Raw genomic sequence first — 17,358 nt, 5'->3', positions numbered from 1 at the left:
GTATGCTCTGGCATCCCTGAACCTAGTCCTATATTCTGTTGAGTTAGCCAAGAGACTTCTCATCTCACATTGGAATTAATGTATGAGAGTTGGAGACAGATACAAACAAATTGTGATATCCAAAAGTATCTGAAAGGAAGCACCTGTGCAGATGCAGAATATGTTGTTCTACAATCTGAAATAGAAACCAGCCACTAATCCCATGCATTTTCTTTGGGCTAGAAGAAGGATGTCTGCTTGTATTGCAGTGGGCATTTTAAAGAACAGAAAATAACCCTCTAACATCCCGCTGCGAATGTTTCTGTAGCATGGAAATTTTATCTGTGGAAAAAGAACTGTCAAAACAACCCACAGGATGAGTTGAAGGTTGCGGTATATATTTGGAGGGTTGAAATTGTTCCCTAAAATGTGAAAGAGCTTAATACTCACATTTCCCTAGTCCTATTCTTTACTGTTGTTTTTCCTAGCTGCTCCTATTCCGGTGCTATTTTTTGTTTCTAGTTTAGAATTGTAGGGTTGTTTTTACTCTTGTTTTTACAGTTTCATTCTGTCATTTGTTTTGAGTTCACCTTTGTGAGAAAAGCGTTTTCTTCATTCTTTCTATCATCATCGTCATCATCGGTATTATCATTTCTCCTAAAGCCATGAACAGGGTAACATAAGGACAAAGTTGTTCTGTCGACACTCCTTGTGAAATCACATGGGGATACTGGAGTAGGGATAATGGGGTAATCCTTTGCCAGAGTATTCAGTGCAGAAACAGAAGCAGATAGCAGCAACCCCCCCCCAAAAAAAGTTTCTGAAGTATTTATATTTATGTGCAGAATAATCTTGCTCAATTCAACTGCTTGCTGCATTCAGAGCGTGCACTCTTTTTCAAAGGTTTGTTGGTTATCAGGGTTCAATTTTTGCTTATCCTACAGTGACCCCAAGCTCCTAACTCTCTTGCAGTGCACATTCTGCCCACGATGCCTTTGGGCTCTGCTTCCAAACATTGGCTGTCTACTTCTGAACTGGATAGTTCTATTAGTAGCTTCCTCAACAGTTACAGCTCAGGAAGAAAATAAATCCCAAGGTACTTTGTTAGTAGCGGCAATCTATCCTGATTTTGAGAAACCTTGGGCTCTGCAGAAACAACTAACGTCCAATTTACAATAATCTTTACACACCAAGAAAAGAGGAGGAACCTACAAAGGGGGTGGGATTCCTTCTCTGTTCGTCATAGACTGTTGCGCCCTGGCTTCCTGTGGTGTAAAAGGTAGCCAAAGAAGAAAATGGGTTCTATTTTATTTTATTTTAGCCGCCTTTGTGTATGGCCCTGGATTTTCACCGAACAGCTTATTTCCAATTTGAAGTGCCTCCTTCGCAACAAAAAATATCTTACACCCAGTATGATGCCAGCTCAAATCATTTCTTTTTCCACTCAACCTCAGCATGCTTTGTGAACCTTCTCTTTCTCCCACAGGCAAAGTCCTTTCTCCCGGAGAGGGTATGCTTTCATGTTAAGATTCAGGACCATCCAGGCCAAGATGTTAGGTGAAAAGGAGACACACTCCTAATTACGTGGGCTGCTTTTTTAAAAAAGTTCCAAGCACTCAGCTGTTGCTTTTCACTTAGTGTAGGAAGCTCCCATGCTTTACTCCATAATTCATAACATTTCTCCTGTTCCTTTATACATAATCGGATTCCAGTTACAATTCAGCCATTATGCTTTCATTCTGAGAATTACTACATTTTAAATTATTGTGTGTGTGTGTGTGTATATATATATATATATATATATGATATTCGTATCCATTCCCCTGAAATAATCTGTCAAGGGAGCTGCAGCATTTGTGCAAACCTTAAAGTACAGTGAAGCCTTTGGAAGACATATTGGGTGATTATTGAATTATTCAGAAGCAATGACTGTGAAAGTTCTTCAGTGGCTTCTTAAATCAGAAGACTGCAGGAGCTACGAAGCCAATGTCTCGGTCTCGGGGGAATTAGAAATGTGCATACTCTTGTTGGGTAATGCACATTTTGATGATAATAGATCAAATGTTATTTGGCAGGAGACCACATCACATTGCAATGGAAGCAGCTCACCCTGTGTGCTTATTGTTAAACCGATGAATACACTACTATTTTCATTGACCCAGTGTTAGAATATGTGCAACGACTTTGGGCTCTAAAATCACACATCAAACATTTAGCTTCAGGAACCACCATGTTGTAGAGCTGTGGGTCCACATTTAAGGTGTGCAGTAAGGTACGATTAGGCATGCTTGAAGATTTGGCTCAGGCCACATTTTTCTATCAAACCCAATCTGTTTTGTATCTCCTGGACTGATATCTTTTATCCTTTGGTTTCCTTCTCAGTTCAAAAGAGTGATTTATATTATAAACTAAAATTTGTACATGATTTATCCATTCTTAGGTATGTTTCAACTTAAACAGAGCAGTCCCAAACTTTCAACATTAGCACACACCAACATAGACCCATCAGTAAATCAGCAGGATATGGGAAATTCAGCTTGCTTACTGTAGCATTACTATGTGTTGCAGAATTGTTGTGATCAAATTCTGTAGCATAAATATTTAGGAAAGGAATAGTTATTATACCAATCCTGCTATAATTGTACTGGTTAGAGGGGAAGTGTTCTACCTTAAAGACAGAACAGCTGCCTGGCCAGGATAACATGATGATGAACATAGAATAAAGAGACAAAATAGGATACTTGCTTTCTTATGTCTCATCCTTGTTCCATTTCCTCCTCACCCCCACCTCTCATTGATATTTAAGATTACTGCATCGGTAGGTTTTCAGAAGCGCAATGGACTCATGGGAATAAAAATACAAGTGCTTGCATTTGCTGTACATATTACTTGCTCACCTTTCAGAGAAAGCCTAATTGTCTAATTCTGTCCTGACATTCAGAGCTGCTCTACTAAGTGAAATAACAGAAGCTGGGGTAGGGGGTTATTCACCAGCAGTTGCTGATGTAGCGAAAAGTTCCATGCAGTGGAAAATGCTAAATGTCACTTACTTCATTTGTACTACTGTTTTAGACAACAAATAGAATTTCCAGCACATGCTTCATAAAAAAATCGAAATCAAACCAAAGCATCTTTGTAAGACTGTACTGTTTCAAGTGCTTGGGTCAGAAGACCCAAAGAAATCAAACCCTGTGTAAGTGCTTAGAATTCCTGGAGTCTCTCACCACTCGGAGACTGGGGTGGCATGTACAGTGGTACCTTGGTTCTCAACTTGGAACCCAAACACTGCAAACCCAGAAATGTTCCGGTTTGCAAACTTTTTTGGGGAGCTGAACATGCTCCGTTTTGAGTGTTACGCTTCCGATTTGAGTGCCACACTTCCGTTTTGAGTCCCACACTTCTGTTTTGAGTGTTACGCTGAGGTCTGTCTGTTTCTGCTATTTATTTTGTGTTTGTATTTTTGCGGCTTTTTTGTTTTGTTTTTGTGGCTGTGTGGAACCCAGTTCAGCTACTGATTGATTGATTGTGTGACTGTAGTACATTGCTTATTGCTTTCATTTTATGAATCAATGGTCATGTTAGATAGTAAAATTCATGTTAAATTGCTGTTTTAGAGGTTGTTTTTAAAAGTCTTGAACGGATTAATCCATTTTGCATTACTTACTATGGGAAAGGGTGCCTTAGTTTTGGAACGCTTTGGTTTTGAATAGACTTCCGGAACAGATTAAGTTTGAGAACCAAGGTACCACTGTACCAAGACAAATATATTCAAAGTTTCACCCAAAATAAGCCAAAACAAGAATATTCACCTCTGTTCAGAATGCCTGTTCCTGCCACACCTCACCAGAAGCAGCTGTTGTGACACTGGTGCAGTCATGGCAGGGGCTTGAGTCCTGCTCCATTCTCAGCTTTGGCACAGCAGGAGAAGATGCCTTTGCTGCCTCTTGTCGTGCCAATTGCCATGGATGCACCTGCATGGCTCTTTGGCCAATCATGGGCATATGTTTGGCGGGACTTGGAAACGGACCTGAAAGGAAACCTTTTCCCTCTGTTCTGTTCTCTCGCCATATAAGGATGGTTGTGCGGGGACCTGGGCATCAGACGGCACTGGATCCCACCATCCCCATTTCAGGGATTACGGGCCCTCTGACATTTGGGATGGCATGCCCTTGCTCGACCTTGCTGTGGATTGCATCAGTTGCCATATTTGGGGCCAGGGAGGAATTTTCCTTGGAGATCAATCTGTCTAATCATCACAGTTCTTCCCTCCCCCTCCTGAAAAGGCATTGGGCTGGATCCTTATTTAATGTGAGCAGGGAGTGGACCTGTCCCATTCTGCTGCAAAAGGATATCTCCTTAAGCCTGAAGGAAGGCTTCATGTCCAGGTATCCATCTCTGGGTCTGGGTTGGATGGGCCTTGGCAGCTGCCACTTGGTGACCTTGGCAGGTCTCACCGATGTGATGCATGTTGCAGTGTGACCCTAAACATTGGTCAGCCCCATTTAATCCTCAACCAGCAGATGGGTTGGTTGATCTTGAGATATGCACCCAAAGCCTACATCATTAAAGCTGTGGCCTTATTTCATTCCCGCCTGCTGTCCTGTCTCTTCTGTTGTAAGTGTTGCCTCTGGCTCCACTGTGCCTGGACCTGCAGTGAATACCAGGAACAGTCACTATAAGTCAAGGATTATTACGATCTACATGCTCAGGAAATGGGAAATGGTTTTGCTCGGTGCTGAATTGATGACAGAATCATAGAATCATAGAATCATAGAATCATAGAGTTGGAAGAGACCACAAGGGCCATCGAGTCCAACCCCCTGCCAAGCAGGAAACACCATCAGAGCACTCCTGACATATGGTTGTCAAGCCTCTGCTTAAAGACCTCCAAAGAAGGAGACTCCACCACACTCCTTGGCAGCAAATTCCACTGTCGAACGGCTCTTACTGTCAGGAAGTTCTTCCTAATGTTTAGGTGGAATCTTCTTTCTTGTAGTTTGGATCCATTGCTCCGTGTCCGCTTCTCTGGAGCAGCAGAAAACAACCTTTCTCCCTCCTCTGTGTGACATCCTTTTATATATTTGAACATGGCTATCATATCACCCCTTAACCTCCTCTTCTCCAGGCTAAACATGCCCAGCTCCCTTAGTCGTTCCTCATAAGGCATCGTTTCCAGGCCTTTGACCATTTTGGTTACCCTCCCCTGAGAAAAGCATTCCATGATCCATAACTGGGAATTACCACAGTCAAGGTCTGCTCACTTACTGACACCCTCCTAACATCTCTTGGAGAGGACACACTCAAAGAATGGCCTCTGGGCAAAGTACATCCAATTGGTAATGCCATACAGCACACACAGCACGAGGATGTCCATATTAAAGAAGGCAAAGTGACTTAAATTCAGCACGAATCACTCCAGTTGACATTCTCTGTAATCAGATAGAGCCCCAAGGGCAAAACATGGCAAGACCGCTTGCCATCTACTCTCTCGCAGAAAGATAATCATATCAGGAATGAAATTTGTATTGAAAACGCCTGTTAGCTGATAACGGACATATAATACTGAAACCCCTAATCAGGCAGACTTCTCAAGTGCTTCTCATTGAGTGAAGGGCACTCAGAGCTGGGTTGCTCTGCTTTAAAAATCCCTGTCTTAATTGGTTTTAAAAAGTATCCACCTGCTCAGTGCTTTCAGTCCCTACAACTTATGATTGCCTAAATCATCTGGAGAAATTCTGCCTATGGTACCCTACAGAATATCATAGGATGGTGACCGGAAAACAGGCATTTTTTCCCTTTCCCCCTGTACTAGCGAATGCCCTTCTCTTGTCCATATGTGAAGCAGCAGCCATCATTTCTTACAGAAGTCTTGTAAAGGAAACACTTTTTGCCCAGGCTTTCCCTAACACTTAAGTTTGGGCCCTGTTTTCATTTGAATCCCATGAATTATTATTTTTATTTGTTTTTTAAATATGCTGCCCACTTCAGCTTTGCTACCAATAAATAAAAATAATCTAGTAATGACTCCAAATCCTGGCTTTAAAGGATACATTTTGACAACTGGCTGAGAATAAGGCAAGTTCATTGTCTTCTCAGCTGGTCGGCGATCAAGGTGAAAGATTGGATTTGGCAACTTTGAAATTTGATTACCGGACAATATAACACTGGAAACCTTTTTCTTGTTATGTAGGGTAAATTGTTTCTGGATCACAACCATTTCCCTCTTTGTTGCAAACATTCGATTGGTCACTGAGAATGAAATTTCTAAAACCGAGGCAGTGCACGTAATAAAATATTTAAAAACTGTGATCAGTGTAGATTCCCAAATCCATAAATCACCAGGAAGTTCTCCTGTGCAAGGTGCATTTAACTTAACAGGCAGAACAAGAGCAGAACTCAGGAGACTTTCAAGTGGATTGTGCCCTCAGAGATTTATGACCTTTCTGGAAATAAAAGCATCTCTGGTGGGATTCCCCCCCCCCACCAGAGTATCAGCCCACAAAGTTTGGTAGTGTTCTCAATTGTTAATCCGGGCAGTTAGGGTAAACTATTTTTGCTAAAATCTGAACTTGAAAGACTCTGTTCCTACACACCCTCATGAAGGTTTGCGTCACCTTTTTAAATTAAAACTAAAATAAAATCGCCAAAGCAGTCAAGTTGGTCTGCTTTATCCAAAGTGATCAAGGGGATGGAACAAGTTTCCCATGAGGAAAGGTTGCAGAGTTCGGGACTTTTTAGCTTAGAGAAAAGGTGAGTAAGAGGTGAAATGATAGAAAGTTACAAAACTATGCATGGATAGAGAAAGTGGATAGAGAAATGTATTTCTTCCTTTCTCATAACGCTAGAATTTGTGGATAGCCAACAAAGCTGAATGTTAGAAGCTTGAGGACACATCAGTACATAGTCATATAATGCATAAACCATGAACTTCATTTCCATAGGAGGCAGTGATAGCCACCAAATTGGATGGATTTTTTTTTTTTAAAGGAATGGACACATTCATGGAGGAGAAGACTATTAATGACTTCTAGCTGTGATGGCTATTCTCTGCCTCCATGCTCAGAGGCAGTAATGCTTCTGAATACCAGTTACTGGAAACCACGGTGACTATGGGGAGAGTGCTCTCGTGCTTGAGTCCTACTTGTGGGTTTGCTAAAGGCATCTAGCTGGCCACTGGCATAGTAAGAAGAGGATGCTGGACTAGATGAGCCATTGGCCTGATCTTGCAGGCTCTTCTTAGGTCCTTATGGTCTATAAGAAAAATAATATTATAATAATAATTTTCTATTTATACTCCGCCCATCTGACTGGGTTTCCCCAGCCAAACTGGGTGGCTCCCAACAGAACACCAATAACGATAATAAAAAAGCAACATCAAACATTAAAAACTTCCTTAAATAGGGCTACCTTCAGATGTCTTCTAAAAGTCAGGTAGTTGTTTATTTCCTTGACATCTGATGGGAGGGTGAGCACAGGGTGGGCAACCACTACTGAGAAGGCCCTCTGCCTGGTTCCCTGTAACCTCACTTCTTGCAGTGAGGGAACCGCCAGGAGGCCCTTAGAGCTGGACCTCCATGTCCAGACCGGATGATGGGGTTGGAGATGCTCCTTCAGGTATAGAAAAGAATAATCAAAATCCACAGTTGGCCATCATCATTATTAGGAGCAACCAAAAGGTCACAAGACAATCAGCAAGTTATTGAGTTCTCAAAAAATCTGTCAGACTTCAGCAGGTTGTTGGGAGATTTGGAGCAGTGCAGGGTGATATGAAAAGAAGGTTGAGTGTTGATGCCTTGCGTTCTGCACTTAGATTCACTATGGAAATGACACTTGCAGACTAGATTCATCTTCACCTGGTGCTTGCAGGTATCAGACTTCACTTAAGGTTCTGGGATGGAGGAGAAATGGGTGACTCCAAGCCTTGGAGGTTACCAGTTCTGCCTCATGCCTTAAGCAAAGCACATAGGTCCTTGTGTGATTCTCCCTCTTGTTAGAATGATGCTCCTTTATTTATAATTTCTTGAAAAAATATAGTAAAACAGGATGTACCACATAATGATGAAATAAACAAAAGATCCATAAATCATAAATAGAATGTGAATAAATATTAATAAATACCTAACTGGTAAGAAGAAAATTCATGTTGTAAAGGTCTGTCTAAGCAAAAACTAGGTGGTCTCTAAGGCATGTTGGGCTCAAGTTGTTTAGCACTTTGTGTATTAGCACAAGACCATTCAACCTGGCCTGTACCAAATCAGCTGCAATTGGGATGACAAAACAACTCTTGAATATTTTCTTTATATTTAACAAATTGGCTGATTAAAATGAATAGAAATACCTCAAAGTGGTCAAGTGCATAGCCAACTTTTCAATCAAGTCCATTTGAAACCATCTTTCTTAAAATATTGCTATATTTTGAATACATCCTCCTTTTGATCTCTGGCCATTTCATCCTCCTTGCTCAGTCTGCAATAAACTTGGCTAAAACATTTCTCATTATCAATGCTATTACATCATTATGGAGACATTTCAGTCAGATTCTTTTCATGGGCTTTCACAAACATTAATCATTTTCTTATTATACGTGTCTGTGATGTGGAACTGGTTTGGATGAATTTCTAAGATCGTCTGCTGAAGAAACACAATATGCACAGAAAAGTGCTCACAGGACACGGAAGAGAAACACCCACAATCAGTATACTCATTAACAAACATAAGACCGCCAAATCCTTAAACCTCTGGTATTCTGCTCACAACATTGAGAGAAATTAGTCTTTTATTCATAAGGTTGTTTGCTTGATGCAACCTATTGCCAGTTCAATCTAAACTAGTCAAGTGCAGTAATGGGGGGGGGGGGGAGCCAAAACAGAAACAAAATGAGAAACAAATATTTATATATGAACACAGTTATTCTAAATGAATTATCCATTTTCAGAAGCAAACAGGTGGGGGAGGCAAGTAGTGATCAAAACCAAGGGAGAGGAACCTTAGAGACAGGGTCAAATGTGGCCCTACAGGCCTTGCTGTGTGGTCCTCAGAACTGTCCCCAGGCTATTGCCTTCACCAACCTCTCTTCACATCCACTTTGAGTATTTTGCTTGGATTGAATGTGGTTTCAAGCTCTCATGATGGAATAATGTGTAGAGCCTACCGAACAAAGGTAAAATTTACATCCATTGCCCATCCCAGTTTTTGCCATTGGCCCTACCAAGCACCAGAATGCAGCCCTTGGGATGAAAAATGTTCCCCATATCTGGTCTTGGCATTAAGTGATACCATTTATCCCTGCGCTCTAGTGACAAATGTTGATGGTTTCCATTTTATTTAATGTAATCCTAACATTGCCATTTATCTTATTTGACGCTGATGATTCTGGCTTCAAAAATGTTGCACTTTTCTATTAATTATTAATAAAAAAATATCTCAAAAATATGTATTTATCTTGACATGTTCAAACTGCCAAGAGTTATATTGCAACATTTGGAGTAGTGTGAAATCCAGTGGATGGCTGAGTTCCAACCCACACTTTAGTCTGAGAGATAGTGATCAGGCCATTTTGTGCAGGAATTTCCAAAGATCAAATTAATCAAGCCTTCCTGTCTTAGGAGTTCCAAAAAGAGTATGCCATTGCCTAGATGTCCCTGGATTTGGCAGCCACCTTCCAAAATTGAGGTGGCCAGAGCAAGCAAAACAGAGCCATTCTTGTTCACCTCTCTATTCTGGAAACACAAGTCTCCTATTCCAGCTGGCCATTACAAATTTCTGCATCTAAGAAATATTGCCCAAGTTTGCATTTCCTTCCTCCATGACAATCCCGTTACCTTTTGCCCTATGTCTTTTAGGTTGTAAGTCTGAGGCAGGATTTGTCTTATCACTGACATTTGTAAGCTGTTCTAAAGGTAAAGGGTAAAGGGACCCCTGACCATTAGCTCCAGTCGTGACCGACTCTGGGGTTGCACGCTCATCTCACTCTATAGGCCAAGGGAGCTGGCGTTTTTCCACAGACAGCTTCCGGGTCATGTGGCCAGCATGACTAACTCGCTTCTGGTGAACCAGAGCAGTGCATGGAAACGCCGTTTACCTTCCCGCTGGAGCGGTACCTATTTATCTACTTGCACTTTTACGTGCTTTCGAACTGCTAGATTGGCAGGAGCAGGGACTGAGCAACGGGAGCTCACCCCGTCGTGGGGATTTGAACTGCCGACCTTCTGATCGGCAAGTCCTAGGCTCTGTGGTTTAACCCACAGTGCCTGTTCTAGGAGCCCTTTATTTGGCTGAAGAGCAGGATGAAATGCTTTAAATCAGCCTTCTTCAATCTTCTCCAACCATATGCTGTTGGACTACAATTCTCATCATACCTGACTATTGGCTAACCTGATTGGGAATGGTGGGGGTTGTATTCTAACAACATCTGAGGACCCAAGATTGAAGAACTCTGCTGCAGATATAGATGTGTGCATGTGTGTGTGGAACGACATAGGACTCAATTACCATTCCTAATTTGTTCAGGATTAATGTAGACTATACAAATACCAGAAATTACATTTTTTATTCCCCAAAAAATATTTTGACAGGAAAGGACAAAATTACTATATTTCAATAAAAATAATAGTGCTGCCAGAAATTTCATAACCCCTTTGCCACCATTTTTACAAGTTTCTGGGATATGTAGCTGCTGGCTACTTCTCTTCTTATCTTTCTGACTGATGTCGGAGAGTAATATTTCATGGGTGTGATTTTTGCCTTACAAGCATTATCAGGTATAGTTCCTTTATGCTTTTGATCTTTCCTTTGATTCGTTTTTTGTTAGAACAGACTGCACTTGGCATTTCTAATATATTTGAATGCCATTTGCAATCCCTGCCAAAAATACAACGCCTAAAAGTTTCCTCAGTGACAAAGGAGCAGTACATGTGCCAAGATCGGATTTCTATATTTTAGAAACCCGCTAAAGCTGTTCCATCGCTTTGTCATAGGCATATGCTGGTGTTATTCATCAAATAGTTGGGACTGAGATGAAACTACTTTTAAAACATGGGCCACATTCATTCACACCATACATTTAAAGCAGTCATGGCTTCTCCCTAAAGATTTCTGGGAGCAGTACTCCGTTAAGTGTGCTGAGAGTTGGTAGGAGAGCCCCTATTGCCCTCATGGAGCTGCAATTTCCAGAGTGGTTGAACAATCCCATCTCTATCCGTAGGGCACTCGTGACTGTTTAAATGGTATCATAGTGCTTTAAATGTATGTTGTGACTGTGACCATGGTTATAATTCCACTGTAAATGTACTGTATATAGAGGAACGGGAAGAAATGAAATATGGAGGGAAACAGAGGCAATGCTAACAAGTTTTGAATATGAGCAGCTGGGACATGCATAAGCTTGTATGCAGCAGCATTTAAGCACGCATATACTTGGTGTATGACTCCTGAATTTATTGCTGATTGGTATACGTGTATAACCATTTGCCATCTAAATAGTATCTGGAATGGAGATCCTGAGTCTCCCTGCCAACCTTCCTGAAACCAGCATTCAGTTTGGAGGCATGCAAACCTACCAACTAACACCCGGCCAGACTTCCCCATCTGGAATGAGCTAAACTTCAACAATTCAAGTTAAAAACAAATAATCTGGACTGACCAGATTAGCTTGCCAGACCTCTGCTGGAGGTTTGGTTTGATATGATGGAGCCTGATTTGGTCTGCTAAACCCTGGCTCAGAGCCTGGGGCACCTTCTAACTCTGCATTGCTATGATTCTATGTCATGGCTTGCTTCTGCAATCCATGCCATGGTAAATCTATGCCCATCCCATGTTATACATGGGATTTCCTTTGAAAATGGTCTGGAAGTTTCAGTAGGTACATAATAAGACTGCCAGCTGGGTGTTATGAACATGTTGTGCATGTCACCTTCAACACCTTCCCGTCTAATTCCTGGCTCAGTTGACCTCAGTTGACCTTCATTGCCTGAGACCGCATTATGTCAGCTGTTTTCACATAGATGTTCCCAGACCCTGGGATCTTCTTCTCAGACCATTCTTTGAGGGCCAAATGGGGTGATGACAAATGGTTACTGGCTAAGGCCTTTTCAGTGCTGGCACCCCTGTTGTGGCCCACCAGAGAGATACACCTGGAACCTATTTTAATGGTGCCAGGAAAATAACTTCTTTATTTTCCCATTCATATTATAGTATTTCACATTCTTTTGACTTTTTTTTTTTAATTTTCTGTTCTCCATATTCTTTCATCTGCTTTGATCTTATCTGGGATTGCTGTTGTGTTTTCTCTTATTGTATTTTTTATTGTATCGTATTTTTAATTTGTTATTTTTATTCTCTGACTTGCCAGGAGAACCTTTTGTTACAAGGAGGCTTATAAATAATGTAAATAAATGCATAAGTATGCTGAAGCATGCCAGAGCCTTGTGACCTCCAGACCTGTCAATAAGATCTTTTCTGCTGGTCCTCTGGAGACACCAGTTGTTTGCTACCTTTTATTTTCATCTTCAATTTAAACCAGAGTACTTCAAATTTAAACATGTTATCATCACCTGGATGAAAATTGGTTTCAGTCTAAGAGCTCTGGTTTGAAAAGGCTAAGAATCAGGCTACTTAGATCTTATAAAAGATTTAAAATATGCAACAAGGCTCATCTCAGAATTTATGCAAAGACTCACCTAGGAATGGAGGAGGAATCTATTTTAAATGGTTCTAATCTAGGCACAGAATTTGGGAGCTTCAGCCCAGTTGATCTTTCCATCAGTCCTTGCTGTTCATCCACTGGGCATCTGTCGTTGTTTGTTTAAAATAGGCAGACTAATGACATGCAACAATATAATCAAGAAAAATGTGTATATTATCCATATAATATTTATAAAGAGCCCATGCTATACTATATTTCTGCAGCATATTTTATAAATATTAACACCTAAGCATTTTTGTGCAGTTTTACACATTGTTATATGTACCCGTTTATGTGCTGGTTGCTTTAAGATGCCAGGATCATATATATTAGGGGGACACAGCAGTCACCAGATTTGCCTTTTATCTGTAATATTTAGAAGCAGCCCAATTCAATCCAGTTCAATGAGTTATTCAGATCTGCATCTGATCTGTTACATCTGAAGCTCCATTTTACCCACTTCATTGACTATAACAGGGAGTCTACAAACCAGTGTATTTTTCCCCATTTTCTCTTAAGTGTTGACATTGTCTGTATTAAGCTTTAGCTGATTAGCCTTCATCCAGCCTATTACAGCTACCAGGCCCTAATTCAGAACACCAACAGCTTCCTTGCTATTAGATGAAAAGGACACCAGAATGTTGATCATAACATTCTCCTAATCCCCAGGCAATCTCTTCTAGTACTAGTCCCATGTTGCTGTTAACAGCTAGGAGCTTATGTGGAAGCCTGTCATTCTCAGCTGCATAGAGCATTCTTCAATGCAATAATAATTATTTTGGTGCTGTATAAATCTTTGTAAGCCTTGCTGAGATGTACATTTTGCAGCTGTGATGATATTTTGTTTACATTATTATAAATTACTTACTATGATCAATATATTATTGCTACCATTGTGTCCCTTCAGTGCAATTTCTTTGGTTGTTATACAGAACTGTGCCCTTGTATGTGATTTCCCATGTATATGTTAAACAACATAGGGGACAAGATCGCACCCTGAGTGATGCCAAACAAAAATGGCCAAGGCATTTAACAAGAGTCTGCCAACAGCAGCCTCCTAGCCCAGGAATGGGGAATCCTTGGCCCTTAAGATATTGTTGGCCTATGACTCCCAACAGCCCCTAATTGGTGTGGCCAGTGGTCAGAGAAGATGGGGACTAGAGCCCAACAACAAATGGAGGGCCATAGGGTCTCACTCCCTGCCTCACAAAGTCATTTCAGGGGAAATGCTTTTCAGAGTCAGGAACCTAGTCACAAAATGATGGTTTGTAATTTTGAGAGCACTCAGCTGAGTTGAAAGAAAGGCAGCATATTTCCTAAAGAGGCCCAGTTAGTTCATGGTTGGACTTGAATTTGAACTGAAACCCTTCTCATGGAAGTCCACACCAGCTAGGAAAGAGAGAGGCATTTATCAGTAAGCCAGAAACAACTACAGTGGTACCTCGGGTTACATACGCTTCAGATTACAGACTCCGCTAACCCAGAAATAGGTTAAGAACTTTGCTTCAGGATGAGAACAGAAATCGTGCTCTGGCGGCGTGGTGGCAGCAGGAGGCCCCATTAGCTAAAGTGGTGCTTCAGGTTAAGAACAGTTTCAGGTTAAGAACAGACCTCTGGAACGAATTAAGTAATGTAACCAGAGGTACCACTGTACTACTACTAGTCTGTTTCTAGAAAGCCAGAATTTGCTAATAGATTTTGGCTGGCAGGCTGCCAAGCAGGAAAGTGCAACCTCTAAAATCTTTCTCTCCCTCTCTCCCACTCTCTTCTTCTTTTACTTAGGGCTCATTAGCAAAAGCAGCTGCTGGTTCATTCAGTATTAATGTTTGACTGTAATGAAGGACACTCCACCCACTTGTGGGACAAAGGAAGTGCAGCAGGGCGGGGGGGGGGAGGGGCGGGAGAGAATATATAAAAAGAAAGATTTCTGCACCAAACTGCTCAGGATCAATCAGCTTAGCTGGTGTATAATAAGGCACCATTTTGTGAGATGTTCACAGAACACTGAGAAGATGCACAAATCTTCACTTTCTTGAAAACAACTCCAGCAAGTAGTACTCACACTTCTTTGGTAAAAATGATCAAAGTGAGCATGTAGCATATTTGACAACCTGGTGTAGATTTCAGTGTTAGTACCTTGCAAAATATGCCTGGAAGGTTTGCCTTTGGGAATGTAGATGTTCACTATGCCACCATAAATCCTGGCTCAAAACAAACAATCTGAGGTAGCAAGTCAACAGAATCAACAGAATTGTGGGCTGAGCTGCTTTGTGTGAATATTTTGCTTTGTGGAGCGGTCTCTACATTTGGGGTCAACGGGTCCTTGAATAAAATCTTGCTTTCTGAGAGGCGATGGCTGTTCCCTCAGCTGTCCATGCAAACACAAAAGGTGGAAATGGAGGAAACATAGTTGTGACAATGTGTTAAAAAAGAAAGATTGTAAGCTCCTTAGAAGAGGAAGCTGTATTCTTCTACTCTGCAGAGTGCCAGCCATACAACACTATATATAATAGAAACAACAATTTCTTTGGGTTAGTGACACTTCTCTTAAAATTGCCTTGTAGCAAAATCAGTTGCACCACAGGGCTTTGTGTTTAGATCACCAGAGGTCATGATGCCATGACTTGAATATGTGAATCAGGATGCTGCCCATGTGGACTTCCAGACATTGTTGGTCTACAACTCCCCCCATCCCTGACAATTGGTTGTGCTGCCTTGGCCTGATGGGAGTTGGAGTCCAAGGATATCTGGAAAGTCACAGGTTCCCCTCAGTCTTTTACTCTCCTGCAGCATCAGTAAGTATATATGGAAATAGTGGAAACTCTTTGAATGCTGGAGTTCATTGGTAATCCTTTTGATTTTAGGAAGCCAGACAGAAAGGTCTAGAAAATGCTGGTAAAGTGCAAGCCCAATTGAGGATATATTCCTAACTCCTAGCTGGCAGCTGTGGGGCTTAATGGATTAGCAGCCAGCACTGAATTCGCAGTGCTGCCCAAATCAGAAAATACGGGGGCGGGAATCCCCCTTCCTTCTCTCAGGCTGGAATAGCAAAGAGGCTCAAATCTGGCTCAGTGCTGTCACAGGATGGCAGCAGGTGCAGCACATAATCCAACTGGCTGCCATTAGTGGGGATTCCACCAGCAGTAACTTCTCCCCATCCATGATTTGGTGGGTGAGTTGGAGTGCTGCTCCCAGTGGAGCTTCCCACCAATGGTGAAGTTCCCTCATCAGTAGAGGATGGCAGAGCCTGGTTGGACTCGGTGGAAGGATCTATCTCTGCTCCATCCAAGTCCTCTCCAGCATGGTATAATCATAGAGTTGGAAGGGACTTGAGTTGTATCTAATCCAACCTCCTGCAGGAATATGCAGCTGTCCCTTACGGGGATCAAACCTGCAACCTTGGCATTATTTGCACCACACTCTAACCAACTGAACTTATCCAGCTGAGACTGGGGGTTTGGGTCAGTCTGCCTGTGCCTCCAATAAATGACCAAAATCCACCCTTTCCCCCCAGAATTTACAGGTAAAATATGATATTGCGTAGGGGCAGATTTCGAAAACAAACCTTTTTGTGAGTGGATTTTTTTCCCCTCTTTGAAAGTAAATACATATTTACCAGGTTACATGTTCGCTATATATGCATGTCTACCATTGAAGCTGCTAAGGCACAAAGAAGGCTGCAGAAGAAGAACTTGCTGCAACTTTTCCTTTTATGTTATTATTTATTTTATTCAGTTCCATTATTTATGTGCTGCTGAATAACACACACACAAATATCTGGGCAGCTTACACCATAAAATAAATGATTTTATTTTTTTTTAAGTATTTCTGAGTTACATTCTATTTTTAAAAATCTCCAAGAGGTTTATGCAAAGTATCCAAGTATCAGCTTATCAAAATGCTGGGTCATGAGATCCAGCATTATTTAGCAGGCAAAAAAGATGTGCCTTCAATAAGAGGCGGAAGAGAAAGTAATAGACTACAATGTCTGCTTTTAGAGCAAGAGAGGGAGTTTATGTATCCCAGAATGTGTTTGTAATCATGGAGAAAATAGAATCATCCTAATTATAAAACAGGATGCAGTATATAAACTTAGTGGAGAAAAAAAGGTAAACCAAGTATATTTTCCAACCCACCACCCAACACAAAATTAAAAGGGTAACCATGCAATTCTATGCATGCCAGAACTAAGTTCTATTCTGTTCAGTGGGGCTCCTGGGTCCACACATGCCACTTTAATGCTTTCCTCCAAATAATTCTGGGTACTGTAGCTTGTTAAGAGCACTGGCAATTGTAGCTTTGTGAGGGATGCCCTAAGAAACTTAGCTCAGTCATCTTCCCCACATCCTTTTTCAGTAAAGTAGGCCCACTACTTATAGGGTTACAGTCCAGGGAGTGTGCCTACACCCAAAATGGTTTATATACAAAACCCATTGGGTTTGATGGTGGGTGGGATTGCCAATGTCATTTTCCCCACTGTCTACCCCCTTTAATTTTTTAATTTTTTTGCCATGTGCGTAAAACTGAATGTGCACAAGTTAAATGTGCACACGTTGCAGGCTTACTGTACAGTGGTACCTCAGGTTACATACGCTTCAGGTTACAGACTCCACTAACCCAGAAATAGTGCTTCAGGTTAAGAACTTTGCTTCAGGATGAGAACAGAAATCGTGCTCCTGTGGCGCGGCAGCAGTGGG

This window comes from Podarcis tiliguerta (genome assembly GCF_965153285.1).
Source record: "Podarcis tiliguerta genome assembly, chromosome: 5".
NCBI classification, from domain to species: Eukaryota; Metazoa; Chordata; class Lepidosauria; order Squamata; family Lacertidae; genus Podarcis; species Podarcis tiliguerta.
This window is presented reverse-complemented; position numbering follows the sequence as displayed.